The following is an 18,485-nucleotide window of genomic DNA, read 5'->3' on the forward strand; positions in this document are numbered from 1 at the left end:
TGTGGCCTTAACCGCGGTCCTGGGCGAGGGATCGATAGTCGCGAACCCCGCAAGCGGACCGCGGACGTGAGGGCGGCGGGCGGCGGGGCCGCGGCACCGAGGAGAGCCGTGCTCGTGCTCGCGCCCGCACAAGCCCCGGCCGCGGCGTCCCGCCTCTCAGAACCGGCCGCAGAGCCCCGTCCGCGAGCGGCAGCAAAGGCTACCGGAGGGACGATGAGCGGCGCGGCGCGGGCGGGCCTGGCGCGGCTCAGGGCGCTCACACTGCTGACCTGCAGCCTGTGGCCGGCGCGGGCGGACAACGCGAGCCATGAGTACTACATGGCGCTCATCAATGTGACGGTGCAGGAGCCCGGCCGCGGTGCCCCGCTCAACGTTCCGCATCGACCGCGGGTGCTACAGGCTCGACTCGCCAAAGGCCGAGTTGCGCGGTCAGGTGCTGGCAACGCTGCCCCTGCACGGAGGTGAGTTTGGGGCCGCGGAAAGGGCAGCCTGGGATGCGGCGGCGGGCCCGGCCTCCGGCCCCCGGGTGCGGACTGGCCGCGGTGCGCCGCTTGGCAGACGGCCCGGGCAGGGTAGGGGTTCTGTGGTGTAGAGCCGGCCTGCTCGTGCCTGGGAATGAGGCTCCAGAGGCGGTATTGGGTTTTCCCCCTTATTTTAAGAAAGACTTGGGGGCGGTGCCTTTGGCTCAAGGAGTAGGACGCCAGTCCCATATGCCAAAGGTGGCGGGTTCAAATCTAGCCCTGGCCAAAAACCACAAAAAAAAAAAAAAAAAAAGAAAAAGAAAAAGACTTGGAACGTTCTTTTTTCGGTTTAAGTAGCTTGTTTACTGGAGGGCATTGAACTGCGAGTTTGTAGGGACAGCTAGACAAAGGAGGTGGTGCAAGAGTGCAAAACTAATTCATGGTGGGTGAGATCGCAACCTGTGTTTTGGAATCTGCAGTTTGTTCCCGAAATCAAGGACCTAACCCTGGATTGGCTCTCCAAGTCTGAGATCTTTTTCTGGTGGAAAAACCGTGCCATTTTTTCTTAAATGGTCATGGGGCGGTGGGTAGGAGAAAATGGGCATCTTCCCTGTTGCTTTTGGCTCTTGTTCTGCCGCCGTGGTTTTGTAATTTGACGCCTGAAATTTTCACATTATGAATAATCTGATGCTAATTGGAACTACTAACGAAGTCTTCGTTCGGTTTACAGTTGACAACCAAGAGGGAAATAGCTAAAATTTTCAAGAATTGTCTTTGAAACCGTTTGCCTTAACGTCTTGTTCCTTTTTTTTTTTAATAAAGTGGGGTTCTGTTTAATTATTTGGTGTAAAACATACATATATGTATACATATATATATTTTTTTAAATTGCTGGTCATATTTTTAAGGAAATATTTTCCACGTTGTGTAATATGATTTTGGGGGGTTTCTTTTGGGAAATGTTCACCACCGCATTCTCATCCTGGGAAAGCTGAAAGATTTTTTTTTTTCACTACTGTTCATGTTAGGATGACCTAAACTAGGCAACCTAAATAAGGTAATGGTGTTTGTTTTTATACTCTAAAATATTAACATATCGTGCCCTTCTGAGATCTGTATCTGTGTGCTAAAGTAGTAAGCTGTTTCTTCTTTGAAGTAATCGGGCTGGGAAAAAAGAATCACAGAAGGCTTTTTGTGTAGCTTGTCTCTAACATAGGCCAGGCTTTTCCAAGTTTTTCACCTTAATGTGCATTTTTCATCTCCACTTTGTTAAAAATGGCAGTCAGGATGCCATCTTGGCCATAGAAACAACTTTTGTCTTGGGTTCATTCAGTACACATTGTCTGCCTGCTCTGTGCCAGTCACTGTGGTTGGGATGCATAATGTCTGCAAACTAGGGCAATAACAATGGTAGCCTATTTTCTGGTGGGGGAAACCATGGAGTCACGTGGAAGAGTAGAAAGAGGAAGAGAGGCAAGCAGTTCTGGAGCAAGAGCTGCTGGCCCTGTGCAGTGTTTTGAAATCTCTGGTTTGTCTTTGAGGGAGGCTTGGTTCCCTCAAGCACCACAAATCCATAGCCTTAACTTTGGATTGTTGCCTCCAAGTGTTCCCAATATGCTTAAATTACTTGTTGCTTACCTCCCACCCCAAATAAAAATTCCCATATCTTTGAGAAAGCAAAGCTATTTTAGGTGTTTCGATAGAAGGGAATTGGAAACTAGCTGATGTGAACTGATGTGTGGGTGAAGGCTAGTCTTCATATGGGAAGAGCATTATAGGAGTAAAGGTTCTGAGTCACACCTGTGCTATATGCCTGTGTGACATTGGAAAAAGTAATTGTGCATAGCCTCAGTTCCTTCATGTAAACTGGAATAATGGAGTACTTATCTCTTCAGGTTTTTGACCGATTTAAATGGTTGCTTCATTCTGAAAAGAGGAGATATGTTAACCTAAAGAAATCTCTGTTGGTGGAGTTTTAGACACTGCGGCAAAATGAACAAATTTGTACAGTGTGTGGAGATTTGAGTGTGAGATCAGTTCCTCCGAGTCTCTTTCTTCCTTTCCTTGATTCTCAAGGGTGGTCATTTTGTACGTTTCCCACCTGGTTCCAAAATGAGTTTCTTTCAGGTTTTCTCTTGGTGTTGGTGGTGGTATCTATCCTACAGGTCAGTGGTTCTCAACTGTCCTAATGCCGCAACCCTTTAATACAGTTCCCACAGGTTGAGAACCGCTGCCATAGGTAATCTGAGTCTGGCTTTGTACCAAGGAGTATTCACACATGAGATCTTTCAGTTCAACAAATACTGATTGAATCCTACTGTCAGCACCAATCAAGGAACTACTGAAGAAGGAAGGGTAACAGCAGTGAGAAAACAGCGGTGAGAAAACATAAAAAGTTTTTATAAGTTAGGCTACCTGTAAATTGTTTCTAAGCCTGTGGGTTTATGTGAAATCCAAGGCGTTCTGCTTTTGCAGTAGGAACTTTGAAATGTATTTTAAAAGCAAGTATGGTGATAGAAATCTGTAAAATTATTCATGTTTAAAATAATGGTTTGAAATTGTAACAATATTTGGGTATTTCACATTATAGTATCGTTTTAGTGAGTTTCAAAGTTTCTTTTACTTTTGGGAAAAATAGTTCATTCCTATGCTCTTTATGTGCTTATAATTTTGAATTGAGTTCTTGGTATTTATTGAGGATTTATTGTGCATTGACATCAAGCAAAGTGATGTTCAAATTACACAAACATGAAAGTAATGAGGCAGATTCCTGGCTCAAAAACAGCTATAGTCAATAATGTGAAGTTTATGAAACTTCATCTTGAGGTTAGATGTTTGGTACAAATGTAAAAACAAAAGAACTTTATAGTTTTCCTAGAGCTTTAAAATGATGGCTCATTTTAAATCTTTTTTTTTTTTTTTTTTTTTTTTTTTGAGACAGAGTCTCATGTTGCCCTGGGTAGAGTGCTGTGGTGTCACAGTTCACAGCAACTTCAGAATCTTGGGCTTAAGTGATTGTCTTGCCTCAGCCTCCCAAGTAGCTGGGACTAAAGGTGCCCGCCACAACACTTGGCTATTTTTTTGTTGTTGTAGTTGTCTTTGTTGTTTAGCAGGCCTGGGCCGGGTTCGAACCCGCCAACCCCGGTGTATGTGGTCGCCACCCTGACCATTGAGCTATGGACCCAGAGCCTCATTTTAAATCTTGATTTGTGAAATTAGTAAGTTTTCTGTTTTGCAGCACTACTACTACATATGTGAATTACAAAGGTAGGCATGTGTGAATTATTGAATCAGATTTATTTGTCCTGTACTTTTAAAGGGGCAAACTGGCAATTTTTTATTAGACTCTTTGATATTTTGGGTTGGGCAGGACTCAATCCTGTAATCCCAGCAATGTGGGGAGCCAAGGGGGGAGGATCCCTTGAGGTCAGGAGTTCAATACCAGCCTGAGCAAGAGGGAGACCCTATCTCTACTAAAAATAGAAAAATTAGGTTGGGAGGCTGAGGCAGGAGGATCACATGAACACAGGAGTTTGTGAACTGGCTGACTCCACTGCACTCTATCCTGGGGAACAGACTGAGACTCTGCCTGCCCCCCCGCCCCCAAAAAAGGACCTTTTGAACAACATCACACTTTACATAGTACACTTTACGGAGTACTTCATAAACAAGTGCTGTACTCTGAAAATAATATCTGTGTGCTTAGTGAAAGGCTCTGGTGAGTGGAGATGCATTTTTGAGGGGGCTTACAATTTTTGTATTTATTTTTTTTAACCAAACAACAGAAATTTATTCTCTCTTAGTTCTAGAAGGTAGGAGTTGGAAATGAAGATGTCAGCAACCTCCAAAGGTTCTAGAAAAGAGTCCTTGTCTCTTGCAGCTTCCAGTAGCCCTAGGCATTCCTTGGCAGTGGCAGCACCAACCCAGTTTCCGCTTCTGTCTTCACATGGCAGTTTTCCTGTGTGTCTGTGTCTCCAATTCTCCTTCTCCTCATCAGAACACCAATATCTGGACTTGGGCCCACCCCAATCCAGTATGATCTCATCTTTACTTGGTTGCATCTCTTTGGAGTGCCAGGAACTGGTGGTGAATGAGTTAACCCACAGCAGTCATGTCACTTCTAATCATACCTCCATTACGCACTCACGTCACAGCAGAGACATTGTCACTTGTCAGGGAGCCTCTGAAAAACTGTGCAGTATATCCCTGTGAACTGTTTTGGTGTTCTTGGACTTGGCACTCAGTTGAACTGCCTTGGGGAGAGCTTGAGCAGGAGTGTGGAGAACTTTGGGCATTGTCTGGGGCCCCAGACTGAACCACTGAGCTGGGTGCAGGAAGCCATTGTGAAAGAACTGCCCCACAATTTTTGTATTTTAACTGATAAAGAATTCATTCTTAGAAACTGAGTTTTGAAAAGAGTCTGTCTTGTGTTTATGCACAGATTTACAGTTGCTTTTTTACTACTTAAACAGTAAACTTAGAACTAGGAACAAATTTTTGAGACAGAGTCTCACTCTGTTGCCCTGGGTAGGGTACTGTGGTGTCATAGCTCACAGCAACCTCAAACTCTTGGGGGTTCAAGTGATACTCTTGCCTCAGCCTCCTGAGTATCTGGGACTACAGGCGCCTGCCACAAAGCCCAGCTAGTGTTAGAGACAGGGTCTCACTCTTGCTCAAGCTGGTCTCCAACTCCTGAGCTCAAGCAATCCACCTGCCTAAGGCCTTCCAGAGTGCTAGAGGAGTGCTAGGATTATAGGCGTGAGCCACTGGGCCCGGCCTCTTAGGTACAAAACTTTTAATACCTTTGCAGAGCACACTTGCTAGTGTCTGCTGTGGAGCAGATGTTGTAAATGTGCTTTTTATGTATATGCACACAAACTTCTTGTTTGGGCACAGAGTAGGGCTTGGGAGAGGAGAAGGCTCTATGTTGATGATGTGATTATGTATGTAGATGTTCTGGTGGAAAGAATTGCTTTGAATAAAAATGTTCAGGATTGGTTGTTCAGCCTTAGAGAATAATTTGACCCAACGATAAACCTTTTCTGCTAACTTGCTGACTGTAGGAATGCAATAAATTTCAAAAAAAAAAAAAAAACAAAAACTTTGTTTTTTATATTTTTAAAAAGTGATCCTGTTAGATGAACCTGTAATTGGTTTTAGAACTTCTCATAAGCAGTGCAGAAGATTGATGCGAAATAGGAATTTGGATAAAAAGGGTTATGTTAGAATTCATAATGGCAAAAGCAAGGGCTTTCCGACATAGAGATTTGAAAATATTCAGAGAAAAAGTGTATATATGATCCTGGGAGCAAGAATGCTGAACATTCAGAAGGAGAATTCAGAAAGAGCTGGAGGCTCTCAAAACCAAATTTTGACATAAGTTAAATAACCAGGAAAGAAGAAAGAGGAGATATTTACAGTAAATTATATTGAACTTGCAGCTTTGAAGATGTGTTACATAGTGTGTTTTTCCTTCATTCGTGGATGATTTCCATTAGCACGTAAATATTAGAATGTTTTTAAAAAGCCACTCAATCTCCCCACCAAATCCTTCTCTTGCTGTCATCCCATTTCTCTGTTAAGAGAAACAGAGGCTTCTCAGAAATGTTATCTATACCCCAATTTTTTTTTTTGGCAGTTTTTGGCTGGGGCTGCGTTTGAACCCGCCACCTCCGGCATACGGGGCCAGCGCCCTACTCCTTTGAGCCACAGGCGCGGCCCTATACCCCAATTTTTCTTCCTGCTGTTCTTTGTATTGTGAAGATCTTTGATTGTCATGCAGGTGATTTTGGTAAAGATGTGGTATATTTAACTGATATAGTTGATGACAGGGTCAGGATTCCAAAGATCTCAATGTGTGGAATGATGGACTAGAGCTAACGAAAGAAGTTCATGGGAAGAAATATATAGTACTGAATATGGTTTTAAAAAAAAAAAAATCACCCGCCTTGAGGGAGATGAGGCTTAGCTATGATGTCACTAGCTAAGCAAAGCTTATGTATGAGCTGTTTCTGACTTTGCCGTGTCTAGTCTTGTGCTGCATTTGGGAATCTGGATCGAAGGCAGCACCAGTCCCACTTCATGTAGTCTAAACCGTGCACCTTCAGTTTATGTTTACCTCTGAATACTAGTTTTAAGGGATAAACAAACCACAGAGAAAGCATCATTTTGATTGTTTAAAAGGAAACTCTTCATTTGAAAGAAGGTTAGACTAAATAGCATCTAAGATTTCTCTACCTAGTAATAAGACAAATCTTAAACAAATCTGCCAAAATATACCATTTAAAGATAGTGGTGGGCGATGCCTGTGGCTCAGTGAGTAGGGCGCCAGCCCCATATGCCGAGGGTGGCGGGTTCAAACCCAGCCCCGGCCAAACTGCAACCAAAAAATAGCTGGGCGTTGTGGCGGGCACCTGTAGTCCCAACTGCTCGGGAGGCAGAGGCAAGAGAATCGCATAAGCCCAAGAGTTAGAGGTTGCTGTGAGCCGTGTGACGCCACGACACTCTACCCGAGGGCAGTACAGTGAGACTCTGTCTCTACAAAAAAGAAAAAAAAGATAGTGGTGACTATGGGGAAAGGGCCAAAGAAGGGGAAGGGAGGGGAGAGGTTTTGGTGGAGGGAGGGTAATGCGTGGGGCCACATCTATGGTGCATCTTAGAATGGGTACAGGCGAAACTTACTAAATGCAGAATACAAATGTCTACATACAGTAACTAAGAAAATGCCATGAAGGCTATGTTGAACAGTTTTTTTTTGTTTGTTTGTTTGTTTTCTGATGTTTATATTGTAATTCTCATTTTATTTTATTTTATTTTATTTTATTTTTTTATTAAATCATAGCTGTGTACATCAATATGATCATGGGGCACCATACACTTGTTTCATAGAATATTTGACACATTTTCATCTCATTAGTTGACATAGCCGTCCTGGCATTTTCCTAGTTACTTTGTCAAGACATTTACATTCCACATTTGCCGAGGCTCACATGTACCTTTGTAAGATGCACCACATGTGTGATCCTTACAATCCCCCTCCCTCTACCCACCTCCCCCCTCCCTCCCCACGCTGAGTGTTTCTGTTGGAATTTATTTCTAATTTTATTCCACTGTGGTCTAAGAAGGTATGTGTGGGGTTTTTTTGTTTGTTTGTTTTTTTAATTTTTTGAGACATGTTTTGTGGCTTAGGATGTGATCAGTCTTAGGGAGGGGGGTGGGGCCTTGGTGTGTGCCACACCTTTTGGGGGCAAGGCACGATTGCAAGAGGGACTTTACCTAACAAATTCAATCAGTGTAACCTGGTTTATTGTACCCTCAGTGAATCTCCAACAATAAAAAAAAAAAAAAAAAGAATGTACATTCAGTAGTTTGGGGGTAGAATGTTCTGTAAATATTTGTTAGGCCTGTTTGTTTTAGAGTCCTGTTTATATATATATATATATATTTTTTTTTTTTTTTTTTTTTCTGCTTTGAGGTCTGTCCTATCAGTGTAGTGTTGAAGTCCCTGGCTATTACCGTCCTGCAGTTTATCATTTTATTTAGATTAGGTAGGATTTGCTGTATGACTCTGGGAGCACCTGTGTTAAATGCATAGATATTTGGGATTGTTCTAGTTTCTTATGAATTGAATTCATTATTCTATAATGACCATATTTATCTGTCTTTCTTTTTATTGCTTTTAAGTCCATGTTAGCGGATACGAGCATGGCCACAACAGCTTTCATTTGATTTCCATTTGCATGGAGTATTGTTTCCATCCCTTCACCTTGAGTCTGAATGAGTCCTTGTGGGTAAGATGTGTTTCCTGGAGACAGTAGGTACTTGGCTTGTATTTTTTTTATCCATTTAGGCAATCTTTGTCTCTTAAGTGGGGAGTTCAAGCCATTCACATTTATTGAAAGAATTGATAAGTGGGATGGATTTCTATTCATCCTGTTGTGTATAACTTTATTGCTTTGTTTTAGCTCTTGAGCCGTTGTGGTGTCTGGGCTCTAAACTTGAGCATTTGGATGGCTTTACTCTGCTGAGTGTTATTGTGTTCATCAGTTAGAATGCTGATCTGACACTTTCCACAGGTCTGGTCTTGACAGTTTCCTTCAACATTTGCTATTCTGAGAAAGTTTTCATTTCTGTCTCAGATAAGGAACTTAGTTTTGCAGGATACAAAATTCTAGGCTGTCTGTTCTATTTGAGAATACAGAGAGTGGGACTCCAGTCCCCTCTGGCATGTAAAGTCTCAGTTGAGAAGTCTTCAGTTTGTTGGATGGATTTTCCTTTGTTAGGCCACATGATGCTTTCACCTTACTGTTCATAGGAGTTCTGTTGTGTTAACTTTGGCCAGTCCCATGACTGTATGTTATGTTTATGTCTCTTGATGATGAATCCTATTGTGCTTCTAGTGCCTTAGATGTCCAGATTTCTAGCAAGACTGGGAAATTCTCCTTCAGTATTTCTTCAAATAGGTTTTGTGTATTTTCTTTTTGACTCTCAGGGATGTGGGCTTTGTTTGTTTCTCTTATTTTTTTTGTTCTTTCTTTTTGACTGACTTGTTTAATTCAAGGATGTTGTTTCCTTGCTCTGAGGTTTTTTTCTTCTGCCTAATCTAGCCTGTTCTTAAGTCTTTCCGCTGTGTTTTGTATTTCTTCAAATGAATTTTTCATTTCCAGAAGCTCTGCTTGATTTTTTAAAAATAATTGTATTTCTATATTCATTTCTTGCATGGTTTTTGTGGTTTCTTTGTGTTGGGTTTCTGTTTTCTCCTGTACTTCATTGAGCTTCCTTAAAATCCATGTTCAAAATTCTTTACCATCCATTTAAATATTATTGTTTTGGTTGGTTTCTGTTGATACAGAGCTTTTGTGTTTTTTTTTTTTTTTTTTTTTTTTTTAGTGGTGATCTTCCACTCAGTTTTCTGTGTATCTGGAGATATTCTGTTGATTTCTTCTCATCTGGACCAGCTTTTACTTCTCATTTTTGGATTTTCTTTTTAAGTTTGTTACAATGTTATGGTAGCCCCAGGAAACTAATATAAAAGGAAGACCCAAAGTGAATACAGTCTTGCAGGTTTCATTTTGCTAGTGCAAGAGAGAGTGGAACTACTTTTATCCATCTTCCTGGATATATGCCTAAAGTCATATAAGTTATTTTGGTATTCCTAATCACTGACTCATACTGAGCTTGCTGTTGATTAAAGCTTTGGAGTCTTTCGTAGAGGCTGCTCCTAAGCTGTATAATTTTGTCTTTGTTAGATTCAGCCTGTTTGTTCAGCTTTTCAAGATATTTTTTGAATCCCAATGTGTCATCCACAGTCTTTACTTTTTAGCTGCTTGTGTCACTAATAAATGTCATGAATATGCTTTCTGTATCTTTATCCAAATTAGTGGTTCTTAACCTTCTGGGTTTTAAAAATCCCCTTTAAGACTTTTAAAGCTGTAGACCTTTCTGCAGAAAAATACATATGTAGGTGAACACAAAACTTTAATAAGGTTTAGAAGGTTCATTTGCCTCTTAAAGCCCCAAGTGGTCCGTGGACCCCAAATTAAGAATCCCTGTGTTAAGTTATTGGTTAAAGTACTGAAGAGTGAATGGACAGACCTTTTGTAGTGTGCTATTAAAAACCTAGGATGATAGAAGTTATTCCATTAATCAGCACCCTTGGGAGGTGAGCATTTCACAGTTTTTAAATTTATTTTACTGACTTGACATTTAATATGTATTTCTTTGTCTTATGATCTCATAAAGCGTGTAATCAAACACTTTGGTAGAGAAAACTTGAAGATATTTACTCTGTTCCTGCTTGACTAGGCCAGGAACCAGAGCAAAAAAGGAAATGAATGTTTCATGGCTTAGCCATAGTGTATTAGTTTCCTATTACCACTGTAACAAATGACCACAACTAGGTGGCCTAAAACAACACAGATTTAACTTTGTACGGTTTTGGAGGTCAGAGGTCCCAGTGGGTTTCACTGGGCTATAATCAAGGTGTTGGCAAGACTGCATTGCTTCTGGAGGCTCTAAGGTAGAGTCGATTTCCTTGTCTTTTTCAGCTTGTAGAAGCTGCTTATGTTCCTGGCCTGTGTCCTTCATCTTCACATCTCTCTTTTCAACTTTCTGCTTCTCTCGTCCACATTTAAAAGACCTGTGTGGTAACATTGGGCCCACCCAGATGGTGCAGGAAGAATCTAAAGCAGTGGTTCTCAACCTTCCTAATGCCTCTTAACTCTGTGATCCTTTAATACAGTTCCTCATGTTGTGGTGATCTCCAACCATATAATTATTTTCGTTGCTGCTTCATGACTGTAATTTTGCTAGTGTTCTGAATCGTAATGTAAATATTTGATAACGCAGGATGTATTTTCATTGTTACAAAGGGGTCTTGACCATAGGTTGAGAACAGCTGGTCTAAAGACAGCTGATTATTCACCTTACTTTCACTGCAACCTTCATTCCCCTTTGGCATTCAATGTAACCTGGTCACAGGTCCTGGGGATCAGGACATGGACATCTTTGTGGGAACTATTCGTTTGCCTACCACACCCAGAAAACCTGTGCTAGCACCCTGTGATTATAACTTTCTCTTCACATTGTCTGTTCCTTCAATAATCATTTCTGAAATGTGGTTAAGGATTAGCTGTACCCCAGTGGCTTCATCGTTAGCACAGTTCACCTTCATTGTTTGGTAAATATTTGAGTGCTATTTATACGGGTTAGTTTCCTAACATTCCTTTTCTATGACTCCTCAAAGGTCACTGTCAGCGATGCAGTTTCTCATTTACATGTTGTTGCCTGGATCAGAAATCCTAAGGGACAATTTCTTCAAGTATTCGTTTATCAAATAATTATTAAGTACCTACTACATGCCCGGCAGAACAAGAGGATCTGATCAAGCAGCCATCTGGTATCCTTTATCTGACATAGGAAGAGTGCGCCTCAGGGGAGTGTGGAAGCCTTTAAGGTTATGATAAGACAATTAACGACAATTAAGGTCGTGGGGGGGAGGGGAGGAAAAGCAGAGAGAGGGAAGGAGGGAGGGGGGTGGGGCCTTGGTGTGCGCCACACCTTCTGGGGGCAAGAAATGAAAAAAAAAAAAAAGAAATCCTCTAAAGTAAGTGTGTGCCACCTTCAAATTCACCGAACAGAGGTGGTACTAGAGTCTACAGTTCCATAAAGATTATAAGACAGGATCCTTAGCATGACTGATAAAATAACATCATCTCACTTTTATATAGCTTCTTCTTGTTCCCACCTCAGAGATAAATAAATCTTGATAGCCCCACATCAGCAGTGAGGGGACAAGTACTTTCTCAACTCTGTGATAAAGAGTCAAATTTTATCCGGAGTCAAAGAACAAGTAACAGAAGAAAACATAATTAAACCAACTTGATACTATCAGATAGAATTGACCATACTCCTGAAAAAACATCTTGAGAACACTTACCCGGCATCCTCTGTGTGAGGGGACCACTGGAGACACCGCTTGCCTCACCCTCTTCTTGTTGAATGCAGAGGTCGTTATAAAGGCCGGGACTAGAAAAGGGAGAATTGCACTGAATACAGGTTGCCAAAGTACTCAGAGCAGCGTTTCCCAGCCTTGGTTTAATATCGGTCTAAATATCTCCATTTCTAAATTCACAGCACACCATCAAGGGGTGAAATGAGGCTATAACAGTGTCCCCAGAACCAAATTCGATAAAGATTTGTGTGTGTGCAGATGGGGAGAGAAGGAACTGCAGGCTTTTGGCAAACAGGAGAAATGGAGCTCCACAAAACTACCTTCAGTTCACATAGATGTGCAACAGTCTCAGACCATGAAGAGTTTCATGTCTGTGTCAGCCATGCGTTGACAGAGCACACTCTCAAAATTATACAGACTATCAACGACAGCTATAGAGAAAAAATCACGAAGACAAATGATAACAATGTGTAACATACATTTATTACAAAGTAAAAGCCAGAAATGAGGAGCAAGGAATACGGAGTATAGATAACAGGAGAAGGGAGTGGAAGGGCGGAGTAAATGAACATGTTTCCAGGGGGTGTAAGGGAGTGGCAGGGGAGAGTAAATGAAGGTAGCTCACAGGTGGACACAGTCCCAGGACAGGTCTCCTCGGCCTTGATGTTGTTGTTGGCCTATTGAAATGGTGGCTCCGGCTACCAGGAGAAGCTGTGGCTGCAGGACAGAGAGGCAGCTATGAGGCCACCAGGAACAGAATTCAGGTCCCCCGCCCAGGGTCTGCCTGGCAGGCCTGCACTCCTGGCGCCCAGCAGTCACCATGCCCCAGGGACTGTTGGTGACCAAGGAACAACGGCCACAGGTTCTTTTCAGCTGGCCACCAGACAGAGTCCTGAGCAGAGATGCATAAAGGTCCCACTACCCTCCCTCCGCCAACCTTGTAGGCAATCACCTACTGTACCACTCTAGTGGGTTCATGCTTTGGAACCAGGACTGAAATTCTTTGTCTGGTTGAAAACCGAAATTACTGGCAGTCACCTGTAACAACTGCAGCTGCTGGAGGATCTTGCTGGCCTGGAGCCAGAGAGAAGGATGGATGCTGACTGAGCCGGGGGGGAAGATTCTGAAGGGGCCATGTTGGGGAGGGCAAGGGGCCGATCTCTGGGGCCTTTCTCTGGAGTGGTTCCCTTCTCCCCTCCCATCCTATGAAGGCCCAGTCTGTCCTCAGAGTTGGATATAAACTGCCTTTCTCCAGGAGTTGGTTTTCATTCCCATCCTGCACGTTTCATGGGGTGGACTGCCCCTTCCCTGTATGTCAAACCCTCCCAGGAAATCTACGATGTGGAGGATGGAGCCAGGGAATGTCCTCCCAGGGCAGTCTCTGACTTCCACATGTTGTGCTTCCCCAGAGAGAGGCCCCCAGTTGCCCACCTTCCCCTTTGTGTTATGTCGAGCACATTTCCGTGCAAGGCACAGCCAATGCCCGGGAGAGAGACCCCCTACCCATGACTCCCCCCTCCTTGGGCTCTCTTGCTGCGTGTCATCCAGGGTCACCGGCCAGGGGACCTGCACAGAAAAGCACTTGCACCCACATCATGATGTGGGTTGTGATGTAGGGGGTGGGGAGAGCTGAAGCTGGGCCTTCTGTTTCAGCATTCGCTCGTGACAAGTAGGAACACACAAACTCTCCTTGCACACAGAGTGTTTGGAGCCACATGGGAGCTGCCTGAGTGTGGAGGGGCCAATTTCAACTCCTCCCGTGGGCAGCACCTGAGGGAGAGGCTGAGTCTGGCTCAGCCAGACGCTCGGGCAGCTCAGCAGTCAGGCAGCTCTGCAGCATCTGCCTGGGGAGCAGGGACTGGAGGCTGATGTCAGGCCTGATACCCGAGCTCACAGGGCTGCCTGGGAGCAGTTTTGCTGAGTGCTGAGTTCTCAGGGCTCCATCTAGGAATGTCTCCCCCCAGCCTTAGGATTCTGGGCCCCAGTGTGCCAGCCCCAGGCTCACTCACAGCCAGATCATTGTGTGTCCACTGGTGCAGCCGGATTAGGTCATTGAGCAAGATCACAAGATAGGGAATGATGCCCTGTGTCATTGGGGTGGGAATGGTGATGAGCACCCACCTGCAGGTGGCCTTCCCAGCTCTGTTGCTCAGAATCTCACCACCCCTGTCTCCTAGACTCCTACTAAAGATCTCTGACTTGGAGCAGCCATAGACCTTCAGCTCCTCCTTCAATTCTATCCGTCTCCTCCCCCAGCTGCACCCTTGGTCACCTACAGCCCTGGGATGTTAACAGGTCACAATGTCTTGTGATCCCTGATGCCACCCTTCCCAAAGGGCATGTTGAGGCCACTCTTCCAGGCCTCTGTCCTGGTCCCTCTGCTGAGGGCCTTTGAGGCACCAGCTATAGGAAGGAGGGCCTAGGAGGAGGCCCTTGCTCTCCTGATGGGGAGACTCCAGCTGGAAGGGAGGCCCTGCCCTCTGTCCCAGCAGCCCTCCCCACCCACACCAGAGGAGGCTCACTTTCTGTCTCCGCTGCCTCATCTGGGCTCTCTGGGGGTTTCTTTCCATGCTGGCCAGCTTGGAGATGCCCCGCTGCCAGGGTCAGGACAAGGTCAGTGAGACTATCTTGCCCTAACTCAGCTACTCCCAGGACCCTGACCTCGTACTGTGGACACCTGGCCACAGTCAGCTGGTGAGGTGCCACAGTCACTCAGTGAGCTCTGGATCTAGACCCAGCCCCGTGTCCTACACCCACTTGCTGTGTCACTTGGGGCATGCAGCTCAGCCCCTCGTTTGTCTGGAGACACTGCCACAGCTGCCCACACCACACACCAGCAATAGAGGCCTGGATTTCTAAAGGATCTCTGGCTGGTTTCGGGAAAGAAAGCAGCGTACCACCACCGCCGCCACCATGATGTTTCCCCATCGCCTGGTGGAGGCTCCATAACCAGAGGGACCAGTGCAGGAGCCAGAGCCCTGCTAATTATCCAGCTCATCCCTGATGAGCAGCCAGCAAAGCCCTATGGCCAGAGCCCCTGCCTGCACCCACCTGCCCCCGGACAGAACCTTCTCTCTTCTGAACAGGACTGGAGACTGGTAATTTTCAGGTAAACTTTGAATGAGAAAATTAACCAAAAACACCTGACTCGGCACCCTTTCCAAATTCACCTCTTCCTGCCCCCATCTCCAGTCCCCCTTTACCTTTAGCAGCTTTCCCCGGCTCATGCCATCATCTTCTGCACATAGTTTTTCATACGCCCTGGAGCTTTCCCTTTGCAGGGGGGAAAGGAAGTTGGATAAATCAGGGAGTAATGGGGAGGAGGGTGAGTTCACATTCCTGGAGCTTTCCCTTTTTGTTATGTTGAGCACATTTCCATGCAAGGCACAGCCAATGCCCGGGAGAGAGGCCCCCTACCCATGACTCCCCCCTCCTTGGGCTCTCTTGCTGCGTGTCATCCAGGGTCACCGGCCAGGGGACCTGCACAGAAAAGCACTTGCACCCACATCACGATGTGGGTTGTGATGTAGTGGGTGGGGAGAGCTGAAGCTGGGCCTTCTGTTTCAGCATTCGCTCGTGACAAGTAGGAACACACAAACTCTCCTTGCACACAGAGTGTTTGGAGCCACATGGGAGCTGCCTGAGTGTGGAGGGGCCAATTTCAACTCCTCCCGTGGGCAGCACCTGAGGGAGAGGCTGAGTCTGGCTCAGCCAGACGCTCGGGCAGCTCAGCAGTCAGGCAGCTCTGCAGCATCTGCCTGGGGAGCAGGGACTGGAGGCTGATGTTAGGCTTGATACTGAAAGTGAGCCTCCTCTGGTGTGGGTGGGGAGGGCTGCTGGGACAGAGGGCAGGGCCTCCCTTCCTTTCTGAACAGGACTGGAGACTGGTAATTTTCAGGTAAACGTTGAGTGAGAAAATTAACCAAAAACACCTGGCCCAGTACCCTTTCTAAATTCACCTCTTCCTGCCTCCATCTCCAGTCCCCCTTTACCTTTAGCAGCTTTCCCCGGCTCATGCCATCATCTTCTGCACATAGTTTTTCATATGCTCTGGAGCTTTCCCTTTGCAGAGGGGAAAGGAAGTCAAAGTCCGATAAATCAGGGAGTAACCAGGAGGAGGGTGAGTTCACATTCCTTTAACTGGGAATGCAAAGGATCCAAACTGGCAGGATTTGTCTTTCCTCTGGGTTCCTGATTCCCGGGGGCTCTACAGGACCGGGGTGGGCGCTGACCTGCTGTTCATCTGGCCCAGCCCAATGTCAACTGGGCAGCTCAGTTTCTCAATTTACATGTGCTGTGCACTAGACATGGGAATATCTCCAATGTAGCAAAAACCCATGCCCCACAGTTAAGAAAACATGGTGCTGAGTTAGACATTCAGTGCTAACACCCCATTGGACTGAGAGACCCTGCCAGGCCGCCCATTCCTGTCTCCGGAGGCGCTGGGCTCCCCTCCCCTCCCAGTGCAGTGAGGGAGCATGGCAGACCTGGGAGAGGTGCTGGGTGCAGCTCAGGAGACAGACGCCCACCCACCTGGATACTGCCCTCCAGGTTCCCTGGAGCATAAGGATGGGCGCAGTCTTCAGGGCTTGGACTGTGCCATGCGAAGATGAGTAGTTTCTCAACTTGTTACCCTCCTGGGGAGGGAAGAGGATGCACCGTGAGGTGGGGGGTTGGAGCCCCACTGCCCCAGCTGTGCCCCCTGTGCTGACCTTTCCTCTGTGGGGACGCAGAGGCCCAGGGAGGCACAGGAGAGCAGTTGGGCCCCAGTGAGTTTCACACTCTGGGAGGACAATTACAGTTCAACCCAAGGTAGGTGTTCAGGTGGAAAGGACGCACCAACACTGGGCATGGAAGTCAAGGTTAGTTTGCCCCTGACAGGAAGGAAGGGCTGGGGGCTGTTCAGGGGCTTGGACTCTGTTCAGCAAATTTGACATCTGACAGAAGAGATAACGAGTGTCATAGGGCCTCCCATGCTTTTCTGGGGCCACCTGGATCCAGAGCCCCAGCACCCTGGCCCTGTCCCGGGCCCATCCACGGCTTACCCTGGCCACCTCAATTCAAAGCTCCAGCACCCTGGCCCTGTCCTGGTCCTTCATGTTGCGGGTCCCCAAGAATGTCGTTATTACAAAGTACCTTATACTGTCAAAGTGAAGGAGGGCAGCTTAGACTGTGGGTGCCACCTGCTTCAGGTCCATCCACTTCCACTCAATCCAAATGGACCCCAGGCACTCCCAGGGCAGCACCTTCGTGAATTGCTCCTGGGGAGGAAGAAAGATCCACATGGGCAAGGCCCAGGACAGCTCTGAGTCTAAAGTCACCCCTTGACTCAGGCAGGTGACCAGACTCTGAGCTTTGGCATTGGCTCTCCCAGAGTAGTCGGAGCCCCGGGTTTCATTCCCCTTTCACGGACGGCATTGAACGCATAGAGCCGGGCAAGTAGATAACAGCATGTGGTGTTTCCCCCAGGCCGGCCTCACGGACCCCACACTCCGCAAGATGGCTCAGCCGGACCCTTCCTGAGGCCACCTGTGTGCCAGGCCTTCTTTCTGTGGACACGCACGTTGCCTGTGGCAGCCACCTCCAGGGTCTCAGTGTGGGTGTCTGGTCTGATATGGAGTCTGTGTCAGATGTGTAGTAATCGCTGAGGCTGGTGAGGCCTCCTGGGTGGGAGGCTTAGCAGCAGGAGGGAGCGTGCTCAGTGGGCTATTCCTGCATCTTGTGGGCCAGGCCCCCACCCTGTGCTCTGTCCCCTCCCATGGGATGTGCCCAGCAGATGTGTGTAGCTGCCACAGATACAGGGACAGTATCTACAGAAAGAAACTCAAACAGCTGGCCTGGCTCATAAGACGTGCAGCAGGGTGGGACAAAATCGTTGGCCTCTGCTCAGGGAATGGGGTTTGAGCAGCTGCTCCCCACATCCAGCAGCGTTAGCTGCTCAGCCACATACTTCGCTGTGTATGCCAGGATGGGAGATGGCCCTGCCCTGTGCAGCATTTTTTCAGGCACAGTCTGCGGATGGCTGAGGCCTAGAATTGCCTTTGGTTGTGCCTTTCAAGTTGTCACTGGCTTTCCAGATGGCTCTGTCCAAGTTGGTGGTGCTGCCCTTGACCCTGGCCCTGGAGCTGGCTCTATAAACATTGGCAGATCCAGGGATGCAGGCGCCCCTGGCTCCAGAGCAGGCCTCTGCTTGCCCAGATCTGCGGGCGGCACTGGTTCTATGGCCAGCACTAGGAATGCCTGTTGTTCTGGAGATTGAGCAGGAGATGGAAAAGGAGATGAAGTCAGCTGCATCTGTCACTCCCTACTGGGTTATCCAAACACCCCATTACCTCCCCATGACAAAGAGAATTTCAGCCCCAAACTCTACCTTTCTGAAGCTGGTAAACTGTGGCCATCCCACCCTCTGGGTTTGTGCCAATGGGCCCGAGTTGGTACAGCCAGGCAAGGGCAATTGTGGCTAGATGCCCCAGGTGTGATATGGACGCGGTGACCTGTATGTCAGCCACCTCAAACCTGAGCACTGGAACGTTCACATACTGGTCGAAGACCACGCCACATCCTTCTGGCCA

The 18,485-nt window shown here is 46.5% G+C and overlaps 1 long non-coding RNA gene across 1 annotated transcript in view; it reads left to right on the plus strand.

Moving 5' to 3' along the window:
• Window positions 1-214: 214 nt before the first annotated feature.
• LOC128563137 (uncharacterized) overlaps window positions 215-18,485 on the plus strand; it is a 57,707-nt gene continuing 39,436 nt past the window's right edge. The window contains exon 1 of the long non-coding RNA XR_008373745.1: window positions 215-461. This is a non-coding gene — a long non-coding RNA (uncharacterized LOC128563137). The remainder of the gene's footprint in view (window positions 462-18,485) is intronic.

This window comes from Nycticebus coucang, chromosome 13 (assembly GCF_027406575.1).
Source record: "Nycticebus coucang isolate mNycCou1 chromosome 13, mNycCou1.pri, whole genome shotgun sequence".
Taxonomy (NCBI): Eukaryota; Metazoa; Chordata; class Mammalia; order Primates; family Lorisidae; genus Nycticebus; species Nycticebus coucang.